This window comes from Carassius carassius, chromosome 1, assembly GCF_963082965.1.
Source record: "Carassius carassius chromosome 1, fCarCar2.1, whole genome shotgun sequence".
NCBI classification, from domain to species: domain Eukaryota; kingdom Metazoa; phylum Chordata; class Actinopteri; order Cypriniformes; family Cyprinidae; genus Carassius; species Carassius carassius.
This window is the reverse complement of record NC_081755.1, coordinates 10,596,038-10,608,748: the sequence shown is the minus strand read 5'-3', so window position 1 is coordinate 10,608,748 and position 12,711 is coordinate 10,596,038. Positions and strand designations below refer to the sequence as shown.

General features: G+C 39.3%; 1 protein-coding gene, 2 long non-coding RNA genes and 1 other non-coding gene across 5 annotated transcripts in view; 1 reads left to right on the top strand and 3 right to left on the bottom strand.

Annotated features, from left to right (window-relative positions):
- LOC132151859 (uncharacterized) overlaps positions 1 to 12,711 on the bottom strand; it is a 387,012-nt gene that overhangs the window by 279,672 nt on the left and 94,629 nt on the right. The gene's annotated exons all lie outside the window — the stretch shown is intronic.
- On the bottom strand, positions 1,568 to 1,975 carry LOC132106740 (uncharacterized). The gene is made up of 3 exons (XR_009424197.1): positions 1,895 to 1,975; positions 1,677 to 1,796; positions 1,568 to 1,593 (listed from the first exon to the last, which is right to left on the bottom strand). It is a non-coding gene; the product is annotated as an uncharacterized LOC132106740 (long non-coding RNA).
- On the bottom strand, positions 1,972 to 5,001 carry LOC132106791 (uncharacterized). The gene is made up of 3 exons (XR_009424201.1): positions 4,858 to 5,001; positions 2,785 to 2,858; positions 1,972 to 2,039 (listed from the first exon to the last, which is right to left on the bottom strand). It is a non-coding gene; the product is annotated as an uncharacterized LOC132106791 (long non-coding RNA).
- On the top strand, positions 12,545 to 12,619 carry trnat-ugu (transfer RNA threonine (anticodon UGU)). Its single transcript has one exon. It is a non-coding gene; the product is annotated as a tRNA-Thr (tRNA).

Here is a 12,711-nt window from a genome sequence, read left to right as displayed (position 1 = left end):
ATCATAACTAGATAAAATTGTATGAAAATGTAATTTCATGATTATAGTGACCAAAATGAGCATGGTTATCACATAATCCTGTTCAAAAAGTACTAATACTACACAATAAAATCAATTCACCAAGTTTTATGTAGAAAACCAAATAACAAATAAACTTACCATCAATATGCACTTTTTGTTTACATGAACATTAAAATAGTAACATTAAAAATGATGGCCAAATTTGAAAGGAGTGTCTTGCAACATGTTATCTAACATGTACACGTTCAAATAAAGTTTTGACAAAAACGTTTTTATAAAAAGATAAACCTCGCATATTTCAGCCTTTAAATCATTTTTATAGAAAGAATGATTCAAAAAAAGACAAAATACTGACATTTACAATGCACATTATTAGCTTATCTTTTATTATTAATAGTAAAATTCAGTTCCCGTGGTGTCTGTCGTTGCTATGCACCATGCGCTCTCCACAACGACAGAGAAGTTTTAATAGCTAATGGATTTCCACCGCCGAAAAACGCTTTGCTGTAGCTCTGCTAGAAGATTTATTTAGAAAAAACACCCGTAGTTTGGGTGCACCCCCATCCTTCATGTTGACTTGTTGCGCCTGGAAAAAAATGAGCGCGTCGCTTCAATTATTTGAAATAATGAACTTGAGCGTGCAAAAGGCGCGATATTGAACGGCCCTCGAGCTACCTCCAATCAGGTCACGAGCTACTCTCTCTTCTTTAGGGGTCTTGATGTTACTGACTGCAGGATAAAGAAAGGGTTCCAGTTGTCAGTGATGCTGGGGTGTCAGTAGTCAGCCTAGGTTTAAGGGGTCGGCTGTGGGTCCCTCTCAGCTGTGCGGCGCCTTTTTCCGCCTTCACAGTCAGATGCTCCTTTCAGGTAACTCGTAACGTTAACCTGGACGGCTTCATCAGTGGCATCCTGGGTTGCCGGGTTCTTCCGGATGGCTCCTGTAGAAAATACAGATCTGTCATTCCATTTGAATGGCATAATGCCATACACATCTACTAAACATTTTTTTTTTTTACATCCAACTTACTTTGAACAATGGTCTTAAGGAACATGTCTCTAAAACATGCTTTATCCCCAACTCCAGTCCAGGTTGTATTGATGGAAAGGTGATTAGAGAAGATACTTTGAAGCATCCGCCAGACGGTTGTCTTTAGGTCCCTCCCACATTTGATTGCCAAAAACCGAAGCTGAAAATCCAAAAAAAGTGTTACAAATTACATTTCTCTGAAGCTTATCATACATACATATAAAATGTGACCGGGTGTGGATTCAGACTGTAGAATATGCAGTGTACAATCTTAATTCTACTTTTTAGATTACCCTATGGAGTTATAAACGAAATCAGCACACTTACAAATCGTTCCTGGAGCTCTTTATCCTGCCTCAAACTGTTGTCAAGCAACGCCAAATCTTCCTGGGTGTCTAGGGGGAGTAACAGATCCCCTGGCAGGCAAAGACACATTGGCACTGAAATGTTGCAGCATAGTGTCCATTTTGTTGTCCATGCTACGCACAACATCGCCAAACTCTCCAAGATGTCGCAGCATTAAGGTGAGCCGCTGTCATCCGAAGCTACAAAATGAAAGGCATATGGTAATTTTGTACATACATCACGTACTCTTTCCTAAGTTTGACTTTTTTGTGCATGTTCTTACCTTCGGGTGCAGTGCTTTCCCTCAGAGCTCGGTTCTCCTCCCTCAGAGCTTGGTTCTCCTCCCTAAGGGCTTGGTTCTCATCCATCACGGCTTGTTTTTCATTCTGGAGTCTCTGGAAATCTACATTAAAAAAAAGAAAAAAGAAAAAAACACCTAAAGGCACTTTTTTCAATACTTTTAAAACAGTATTTTTAAAAAGACATAGGCCTAAAATATACCTTCATAGCTGAAAACTTCATGCTGTACACGAGATGCCAGGGGAGTCCAAGGGCCAATTACAGAGCGATGACTTTCTCACACTTGCGGAACCACTGCAAATGGCTGATCCTCCTCATCAATAAACTGAACAATGGCAAACAGCATCTAAAATAGAAGAAAAACGTGCATAAAGAAAAAATTTATTAATTTCCAGGCAAAATAAATTAGATTCTCACCCCTTCAAAAAAGCAGTCATTTTTACAAGTGGATCAACGGAAAACCAGCCTTTCCATCCGGGCAAGGAAGAAGATAATATTTCTTCTGCACATTTGCTATATGGATAGGCCAGATAAATGAAAAAATGCTTAGCTTGGAAGATTCTACAGGGTAACTGAAGAAAACGACCATGTTCCGGAACCTCTTGTAGATGAGCAAAGTGTTGTCCATTTCATCAACGACGACATTCTGTATAACAACTATGTCTTTATTTTCCAGGAAGTTTTCAAATGGGAAGCATCCCATGCAAGATGTTATCAAGGACACCATACTTTTTGGCATCTTGGCTGAGGTGCACCAATCCATGCATGTTGTATGTCACATGTTCTTTTCCATAAAGCTTGCTGCAGTGATCCACAAAGAGAACCAATATTCTGTGTGCATAGTCTGCAAGGTCAGCACACAGGGACACATTCAGTAGAATGGTGATGCCAACTGAAAGCAGCATGAAGTTGTTGTACACTTGAGTTGGTACAAGGCCTTTTAAGCTGACTGGTCCAGTGTACAAGAGGAACTGCCTGAATTCTGTAGCTTTCCAACGCTCAACATCTTCCATGGATTGTTGCTTCCTGTTGAACTCGCACAGAACATGAGGTGTGAAGGTTAGCCTAACCCTAACTAACAATGCATTTACCTTTAAAGCCAAAACGATTGTCCAACAGTAGGTCTCTTGTGTGAAGTTAACCAGTTATGCTCCGGTCAAGGTATCTGCAAGAAAATGTGAACCACATTGTTAACGTTAGGAATATACAGTAGCTATGCTGTAAAAAAAAAAAAAAAAAAAAAAAAGATCAGCCAAACGTGGAACAGTGAAATTGTTAAAAAATAAAATGTACTCATTCAGTGTAGTGATTCAAGTGAATAGCACTGTCCTCAAACATAAAAAGTACAGCACTTCAGATAAATATAACTCATCATAATCCCCTTAAATCCTAGAAGTACAGTAGCAACACAACACGTGCTAGCTAACACTTGCTAGTCACTGAACTGAACTAGCAGCATTCTCTTGGTCGGCGTTACGTCACAAATCATGTGACCTGCATAGCAACAAGCCGCCGCCGTGTTTGAAGGGTAAAACAAACCGAAGGCAATCAAGGCAAAGCCCGAGGAAAATCAAAAAGGTATCTATTCACATAAGTTTTGTTGTGGATTATGTCAGTTATGGATACTAACGGACTACTTTGTATTAATGATGAATGATATCTGTGTATGCGAATGTATGTCGGTGGTGAGAAGTGAAGTGAATGTAATAAAACACTCATGTAAAGCGCTTTGTGACTAACGTTAGCTAAAGTTACATGTATGTGAAAGGCGCTAGCAGCTATACAAATACAGATCTTCTTTCTTCTATTAAAGAATGTCTTATCAATATATAGAAAGTCTACTTGCGCCTGCATTGACCAGGTACCACAGAAAGCTGTCGCTTGTAGGTTTAACGTTACAATCTTGTCCCTATCGACATCCAGCTGAGTCCTGGGAGAACAACCCAAAGGCATGGCCCAGGCTCGAGTATCCAGACATATACAATTACCTCATCAAATCCCCTGGTATGAACACCATGTGTACATACCATGTGTCCTACACTTGCAGTCATGTTTAAATACCCATCAAGCATCGATTACATTAACTGTTCATTTAGGAAAAAAAAAGATGTTTATTCAAAGCACTGTGTTACACAATGGCTGTAATGAGCTCAGTCTGTCAGTGGCACAGCTGGAGCCATTTCTCTCTCCTTTCTGGCTCAGTTGCCTTGCTAGGTATCATATAAAATGAGAGGTCACTCCTCTTTACGCTGTTGTTTGTGCAACTAACAACACAACAGTTTTTAGGCATGATTCTCGGCAGTTTTCTCGACAGCTCTGCGCTCGTTTGTCTTCTGCTTCGTGTTGCTTAATGGCGAGCGCTTGTTTGTTTTACCCTTCGCCGCAGTTGCTATGCGCGTGCAGTGCATTATGGGAGTAAAAGTCCCGGATGTCCGACCTCGAGAATACTTTGATCTGACAAACAAAATAATTTAAACAACCTATATCATTCTGCTTTGTTAGAAAACACCAAATAATTTAAGTTATACTTAAGTCTTTCTAGATGTAAAGCTTTGGATACCTACTGTAGCTAGTTACATTTCTACATGTAACGTAACTAGCAACATTGCTTAACCTCAGTGTTTAAGTTACTGTAACAAAAGGCAAAACAGCATGTGTTAGCTAACAATTGCTAGCCACTCTAGCTACTGGACTAGCAGCTACTTGTTCAGACAAACAAAATCATTTAAACAACCTATATACAACGTTAGTTTTGTAAGAAAACACTAGATGTAAAGCTTTGGCTACGTACTGAAGCTAGACACATTTCAACATGCTTGAACAGTGTAAAAAAGGCGAAACAGCATGTGTTAGCTAACACTCTGAACTAGACTAGCAGCGTGCGTGTCGGAACAAACAAATGAAAACAACCTAACGTTACTGGTATCATCATTTGGTATAGTTAGAAAACAACACAAGTTATACTGATCAGTCTTGTTGTAGATTTTGCTACCTACTGCTGGAACCACATAACCACATGGGCGGCGGCATAATTGCCCATACAAGTAACTGTTTACGTAGTTAATTCGACTGACTTAACTTAAAACACATACGTATACACATAGATTTTACAAAGATAAACTAAAAACAATGTAAACATAATATTGCGTTAAGGAAACATGTACTTAAAAGATGGTAGTCCACAGAAACTCACGATTGAGCAGCGAACTGATGCGAATGTGTGCTCTAGTTATGTTGTTTGGGGAGGGGCCAGGAGCTCAGTGGCTCCAGTGCGTCATCGAGCCACCGTTTTATCTCCGCCCAAAAAAAAACATTTATAATGTGTTTAGATTTTTTTTTTAAGACACTGTCTTAAACATTTGTACAGGTCGCAATTGCAAATTAATCCCTTATACATGTAAAAAGTCAAAAAATATAAAATAATCGAGGTTGGAAAAAAATGAAAGACATAAAACGACATTTCCTGGAATGGCAGAAAGACGAAATATTTCTAAATATTTCATAAATCTGCCAGTGCAGCTGTGAAACCAGAGGAGATTTTAGATTTTAGTTTATCCTTCTGATCAGGTCAAAACAGAGATTTTCCTGTTTATGATAGGCTATTACCATGGTTGAAAATGAATAAAAAATTATAAAGTATAGACCTACCCAAGATTTTGGCCATGTTGCAGATGTCTTTCACTGTTCACTGATTTAGCCAGGCATTAGTGAAAAGTCTAACTTCGTCAATTTATTCAGCTAAATTGTTCATACCATGAATTAAATATCTATTTTAAAACCTAATGAGAATCAGAAAGATATTTATTGCCAAGTAAGTTTTACAAAAGGATTTATTTTTGGTTTATGTATGTCTCAATTGTGCATAAATCAAAGAAATGTAAACAATTTTCACCTAAGTGCATAAAATAATTTTACATATAGCCTATTAGGCTACTCTATCGCTTCAGAGTTTCAGAGTAATTTAAATGTCATTTCCTAAACCTTACCTTATCATGGAATCAAGAGTCAAGAATAAACCCTAATGGCTTTAAAAAAAAAAAAAAAAACTAATATGGGATTTAATTCACATATAGGCTATTATGATTTTATAATCGCTTCAAATGTGAAAAGTAGTAAAAAAAAATGCTGTCAGTTCCACTTCCATTCTAACTCCCAACATGCTAAAAACATAGGCATGGCTGCTGGTCGATTTTAGTAGAAATGTATTTCAAAGCGGCTTGCCGCCAGCCGGCCGCGGTCCATTAGACGGAGGCAACCGCCAAAGAAAATGAAGCAGTCGGCATCTCGCAAGAAATGGGAGTGACGTATTCGGCGGCAAACGTTTCATCCCCGCCAGCAGGACGCACCTATAGCCGACAGCTTAGGGCCGGCGGCAAAAAGAAGCCGTGCGGATATTTTTTGCTATCTGGGAAAGTGTGTGTATGTATTACCCTTCTACATTATTTGACAAGTTTGGAGCAGATGATGTTGAGCAGGTGTCTTATCTGGTTGAATTCTGCGGCTGCAGGGTTTTGTGGTTGTTTGGCTGCTGCGGCGTAGCTCTATGATGGTGCTCCAGGGTCGACTCCTGTCTGCTTGTTGTAGGAGCGTGGACTTTTCTTTGTGGCTGGGAGCTGCTCTTCCTGTGTAGATTTCTGCTGTTTCCTATTTTATCTAATGCTTTGCCATTGCTAGTGTAATTTGCTAGTGATTGCTCATTGTCAGTGGGGGTCTCTAGACAGGTCAAGTGTTCAGTATGAGATCCTTTGGAAGTTGTTAAATGAAGAAATTCTTTTATCATATTATCTTTAAGTTAATTTTTCTTTCAAAGTTCTGATTTCAACACAGACAGTTCTTTCTGCATTTCTATTGTATCAAATTTCTGTTATTTGTCCTGTGAATGTCTCTCTACGGGGTATGCTAGGGCCTTTCGTTCCTTTCACAGAAGGTCCGGCTACTTGGCCCACAGTAGCTGACATACTTAAAAATCCCATAGAGAATTTTGTTGTCGAATGTGCCCCCCCCCCAATTTAAATTGATTTGAGCTCAATATGGAGATTCCTCCAGGAGCGATCACTCATCCACATTGAGGCTACAGTCCAGCGGCTTGTTCTCCCAGTACACCGACAACATAAATTCTCGCTAACACCTCGAGGGATCAGAGAGAGCGATAGAAAACGATACTTAAATGGCCGCGGGAGCAACTTGCCCCTTCCCTGTAGACAACACTGGCATCCTCAATTTCGTCGTGCTTGGATCCAACAGCTGCATTCACCAATACATTCCTGTTCACTGCAACAACGTAATCAATTTTTCATGGACACACCTCAATCACAAAAGAAATAGGTAAACATCACTTGACTGGCCTGGGGAGCGAGTAACTTGACCCTCCCCAAAGACAACACTGGTGTCCTAGATTTCCTTGAGCTCTGATCCAAAAGCCACATTCATCAGTTCATTCCTGTTTGCTATAACGACAATGAATCAATTCTTCACAGACACACTCTTAAATCCAGAGATATAGGAAAACAGCACTTAACTGCCTGGGGGAGCGAGTAACTCCCCTCTCCCCAAAGACAACACTGGTGTCCTCAATTTCCTTGAGCTCAGATCCAGCCTGCGTTTGTCACGTGAAGCACTCGTCTCTCTATCTTATGCAGAACCTCTTTTCTTTTCTTCCAACTTTCCCACCAATATCTAGACTTGTTCCACCTCCTTCGCCACTCATGCTGTACCATTGATTATTTGTCTGTCCTACTCAAGGCTGTGTCCGCTTTTCACCCACACGGCACCTCTTTATCTGTGCACGTAATTTTCATTTTGATACTACGCACCTCTACCTAAAAATCAGAAAAGTCAAAGTCACCTTTATTTATATAGTGCTTTAAACAAAATACATTGCGTCAAAGCAACTGAACAACATTCATTAGGAAAACAGTGTCAATAATGCATAATGATAGTTAAAGGCAGTTCATCATTGAATTCAGTTATGTCATCTCTGTTCAGTTAAATAGTGTCTGTGCATTTATTTGCAATCAAGTCAACGATATCACTGTAGATGAAGTGACCCCAACTAAGCAAGCCAGAGGCGACAGCGGCAAGGAACCGAAACTCCATCGGTGACAGAATGGAGAAAAAAACCTTGGGAGAAACCAGGCTCAGTTGGGGGGCCAGTTCTCCTCTGACCAGACGAAACCAGTAGTTCAATTACAGGCTGCAGCAAAGTCAGATTGTGCAGAAGAATCATCTGTTTCTTGCGGTCTTGTCCTGGTGCTCCTCTGAGACAAGGTCTTTACAGGGATCTGTATCTGGGGCTGTAGTTGTCCTGGTCTCCGCTATCTTTCAGGGATGTAGAGGTCCTTTCTAGGTGCTGATCCACCATCTGGTCTGGATACGTACAGACGTCAGATTTGCCTCACCATTGTGCCACATTTGACGGCTGCAGTCGGGGACTATGAAAGAAAAACACTGTAGGCTAGTTAAAATATTTAATATTCACAGATGAAAGTTTAGTCCTTATGAAGATATGTGCATTTCTTAGAATGAATTCAAACAGGATAAATGTCAAGCTTATGAGCCTGTGCTTATATATTCTCTACACCATATTTAAGAATTGACGAATTTAAATAGTGTGCAGTATTATTTATATAATATGAATTATGTGTTATATTATTAAAAAGAAATTGCAGCCGCATTTAAATGCAGGTGTGTATAATATACCGTAAAAAATCATTGCTAGATTTGCTCGGCACACGCAGATTTTATTCTTATTTGTCTACATATTTTGTCTTCATTACAAATGTTCCTGTTTGGTTTTATTTTGAATAATTGCATGTAAAAAAATTAAAAAAACATTTTTACTTTGTAATGCATATGCAAAATGTGACTTCTTATTCATTTTCAAGTGTTTGTGAGAAAATTAATAATGCGCATGCATGGCAGGCAGTCGCCCTCTCGGTCACGTGATTTTTTTCCTGATAATGAAATAACTGAAAATTGGGGTGTCTCACATACATGAGAAACATGTCTACAGAAAGCTTCTTTTAAACAAATCAGTTCAAAACGAAAGCATTATGTATTTATCTGTGAAGGGTGCATTTCTCTTTAAAGGCGCGTCCATGTGGAGAGAGTCAGCACTGTGAATTTCGTCTTGCAACCGACAATAAAACATTTGTTTATTAAAAAACAATAAAAATGTCTCCTTTTTCAAAATTTTATAGATTTGTATGATGGAAAAATGAATTACAAATATCACAATTATTCTTTAGGTGATCCGACTCATGTATGATGTAAGGAAATGTATGTACACAAATAAGACCAGTTGTGACCTCATCAGGTCAAATGATCAGGAAGTTTATTAAATTTTTATGATGGAAAAATTCATTACAAATACAACAATTATTCTTTTGGTGATTTAGCTTGTGTATGATGTAAAGTAGTGGTCTCCAACCACGTTCGTGGAGGCCCGCAAACACTGCATGTTTTCCATGTCACCTTAATCTAGGTCAGGTTTGGGATGTCTCTAATCAGCTGGTTCCTCTCGCTGTGACTGATGTTCACCGACAGCAGCGGATTTTGTCCGGTACTGATCGCAGAGCGTATTCATTCTTAAAATCCAGAGTCTGAGCTCTGTGAAAATCAGATTTCGTTAAATCCCAAACAATTAAAGCAAAATGGCAGGAAAATCCAGTCCCTGTCGTTTTTTTCCTCATAGAACTGCTGTGCTTCCCCAAAGAGATTTATTTATTATTATTAATCAAAACAACATTTTTCAAACACTGCCTGAAAAAGGACACATCAAAAGGTGAGCTTTCAGTTATTTTTATACTATAGAAGCTGCTAAAGGCAACACAGACTACATTTGCCGTCCATTCCTAGATAGTAAATTTTTATGGCCCTCAAACTTGCCTAGGTTCTGGCCCAATTCTGGCTGGAAACAATACTGAAAACAAACACAAACAATTTCCTCTGGCCCAGATTGCGGCCCACAGCCTGTAAAATTACTCTTATTTATTGACTTGGCCCAGATCTGGCCCAAATACTGTAGAGTGACATATTATTTTATGTGGCCCAAGTCTGGCCCAGACACTTTAAGCCAGATCTGGCTGAGACTTTCTTGGTCCCCGGGCCAAATGTGGCCCAGAAACTGCTAAATCTAATTCAGCAGTAAAACACAAATACAACCATTTGAAAAAAATAAATAAAAGGCTTTAATTATAAAATTACCAAATACTATTAATATGTGTTAACAATGAACAAATGCACTACAATATAAACATTAACACACTTTTTAAAACATAAAATAAGTAAATTATATTTACAGTATATTATTTAAAACAACAACAACATTATTAAATTAAATTTATGCATTTAGCAGACGCTTTTATCCAAAGAGACTTACAGTGCATTCAGGCTATCAATTTTTACCTAACATGTGTTCCCGGGGAATCGAACCTCCAACCTTCGCAATGCTCTACCAATTGAGCTACAGGAACACTATTTATTTCTTTACATTGTTATGTAGCAAAGAGGGATGTCATAATTCAGGTCAGTTCAGTTCTTATCCAGTGGTGTCACTGCAGTCAAGTCAATAATATTGCTGAATATTAGGTGTCTTTAACTAAGCAAGACAAAAGGCAACAGTAGCAAAGAACCCAAACCATATCAAAACCAGGCTCAGTCAGGAAACCCCTTCTTTTCCGGCCAAACAATTGAACATGGTGTGATGATTCCAGGCTGCATCACAAAACAGATTTTGGATTGATATCATCCAGAATATTTAATTTAACTTCTTCTGCTTAAAGGAACATGATGCCAGCAGGTGAAGCTGGTAAAAAGGGTCTGTGCCGAGGGCTTGTACGGTTCTCGTGAAGGATATTTGCTTCGTATCTGTGCTGGGGCCATCAATGAGATCTTCACAGGGGATCTGTCATCTAGTTGACATGGTCTCCACTGACATCCAGGGTTCTGTTGTGGTCGTTCTTGGGTGCAGGTCCACCATCTGGTCTGGATACAGACTGGATCAGCTGATTACTGTAACCTAGGGATAAGGGGGAGACAGTATGTAAGTGACTTATATAAGCATTGATATAATTTTTCTTAAAAATTAAAAGTGTGTTAGATATCATGGGAAGTGTTGCCAGTTCTGTTTACCCTGATTGTTGCAGCATAAAAATCCCTTTAAAGGCGTCATATGATGTATGATGTAGCTATTGATCTGCAGAGTTACAAAGCTCAAAGTCTCCCACAAAAAGATTTATTCTATCTAAAAGAGAAAGCTGATCTAGACTGGGCTAAAACGCCTCATTCAAACACACCCCCACATGTCTAAGTCAAGATGTGGAAATATTTGCGTAATGACCCCCAAATGTTCATGCAAAGAAAAAAGGTGTGGTTTCAGGAAGAAGTCATGTCAAGGAGATGCTGTGTGTTTTTGTGTGAAAGCAAAAGCACTCTATTTGGCCTTCCGGGAAATCTATGCAATGATGAATCATTGGTTAAGATTTATTTACAACAGAACAGCACAATCTAGATATTCAAAATAATTTGTGTGATGCATATTATGAACAACAGTTTTGTGTACCTAGGAGAGTAGCCTACAAGTCTGGCTGTGCAAAGGCGATTTAAAAAAAAAATGGATCAATCCCGACTTTGCTATGACAATCTGGTGTTTATTCTGAATCAGCTACTGTAAGAATATGTTCTTATAAATTTAAGTATTTGCTATTGACAGTTCAAATACTATTAGTCTGCGGTGTGAGGCCATATAAAGTTTGTGGGTTTGAGTCAAAACAGATTTGTGACTTCTGGCCTTTCGTTTATCATTGAATTGCACGATTATGCCCTCGGGCAACAGAAAGTTGTGAAAAATCTAATACAGGAGATCCTGTGTTCAAATCCCCGCGGTGCCTTTAGCATCTCTTGTGTGCCTCAAGCATGTGCTTTTCTGAGATCGGAATGCAAACAGGAATAGCAAAGGCAGCAGGCGATTCCATTTCCAAACCAGATCCTGATAATGCTGACGCTCTTTTGAACAGTTCAACAGTTGCTGACAGGCTCTGTGGCATAATAGATAGCAAACTGGACTTCTAGACTGCCAGATGAGGCCATTCAAAGGTTAACTAATGGCACTTGGCCAACAAACCCAGAGGCTAGCTGGCCTCCCGAATCAGTTGTCAAAAAAACCATTTTAGGCTGTGCAGAGCCTGGCCGTTGGCCTCTTATCTTGATGCTTTTATCCTCTAAGTGCCGCTCCCTGGGAGAGTGTGTGCAGGTTGGTGCCGTGGCTTAGTTGGTTAAAGCTTCTGTTGTAAATAGGACATACTGAATTCGGTCCCACTTTATATTAAGTGGCATTAACTACTATGTACTTACATCAAAAAATGAAAACATGTACTTATTGTGTTCATATTGTATTGTTAATTGGTTTTGCTGCTATTGAGGTGGGAAACAGGTAAGGTTAGGGACAGATTTGGTGGTATGAGTAAGTATAAGGGTGTGTTAAGGTGTGAGGGATGGGTCAACCATGTAATTATACATGTAATTACAGAAATTAATTACAGATGTAATTACGTGCAGATATTTTTCAAATATAAGTACAATGTAAAAACATGCATGTACACAATAAGTGATTTGTACCAAATTAATAATCAAAATTTAAGTACATAGTAGTTAAGGCCACTTAATATATAGTGGGTCCCTGAATTCAAATCCCAGCACTGTCTTTACTGGTAATCAAACACCACCTTGGGCTGTGTGGTTTTGCTTTGCGAATCAGGCGGTACAGAGAAGCATCAGAGCAGCATGCGATTTTATTTGCCAACCACCCCCAGCTGCTGCCGCAGAATTCTGACCCAAGTCAGCAATGCAGCAGGTCACCGTGGCTTAGCTGGTAAAAGCGCTTGCCTTGTAAACAGGAGATCCTGGGTTCAATTCCCAGCGGTGCCTTTTAAGAGGTGGCTCTGCTCTGTGGGCTTTTTCTTGGAAAGGAAGCCCTTACAGATCCTCCACTTTTCTAACCACATACCAATTGCAAAGAG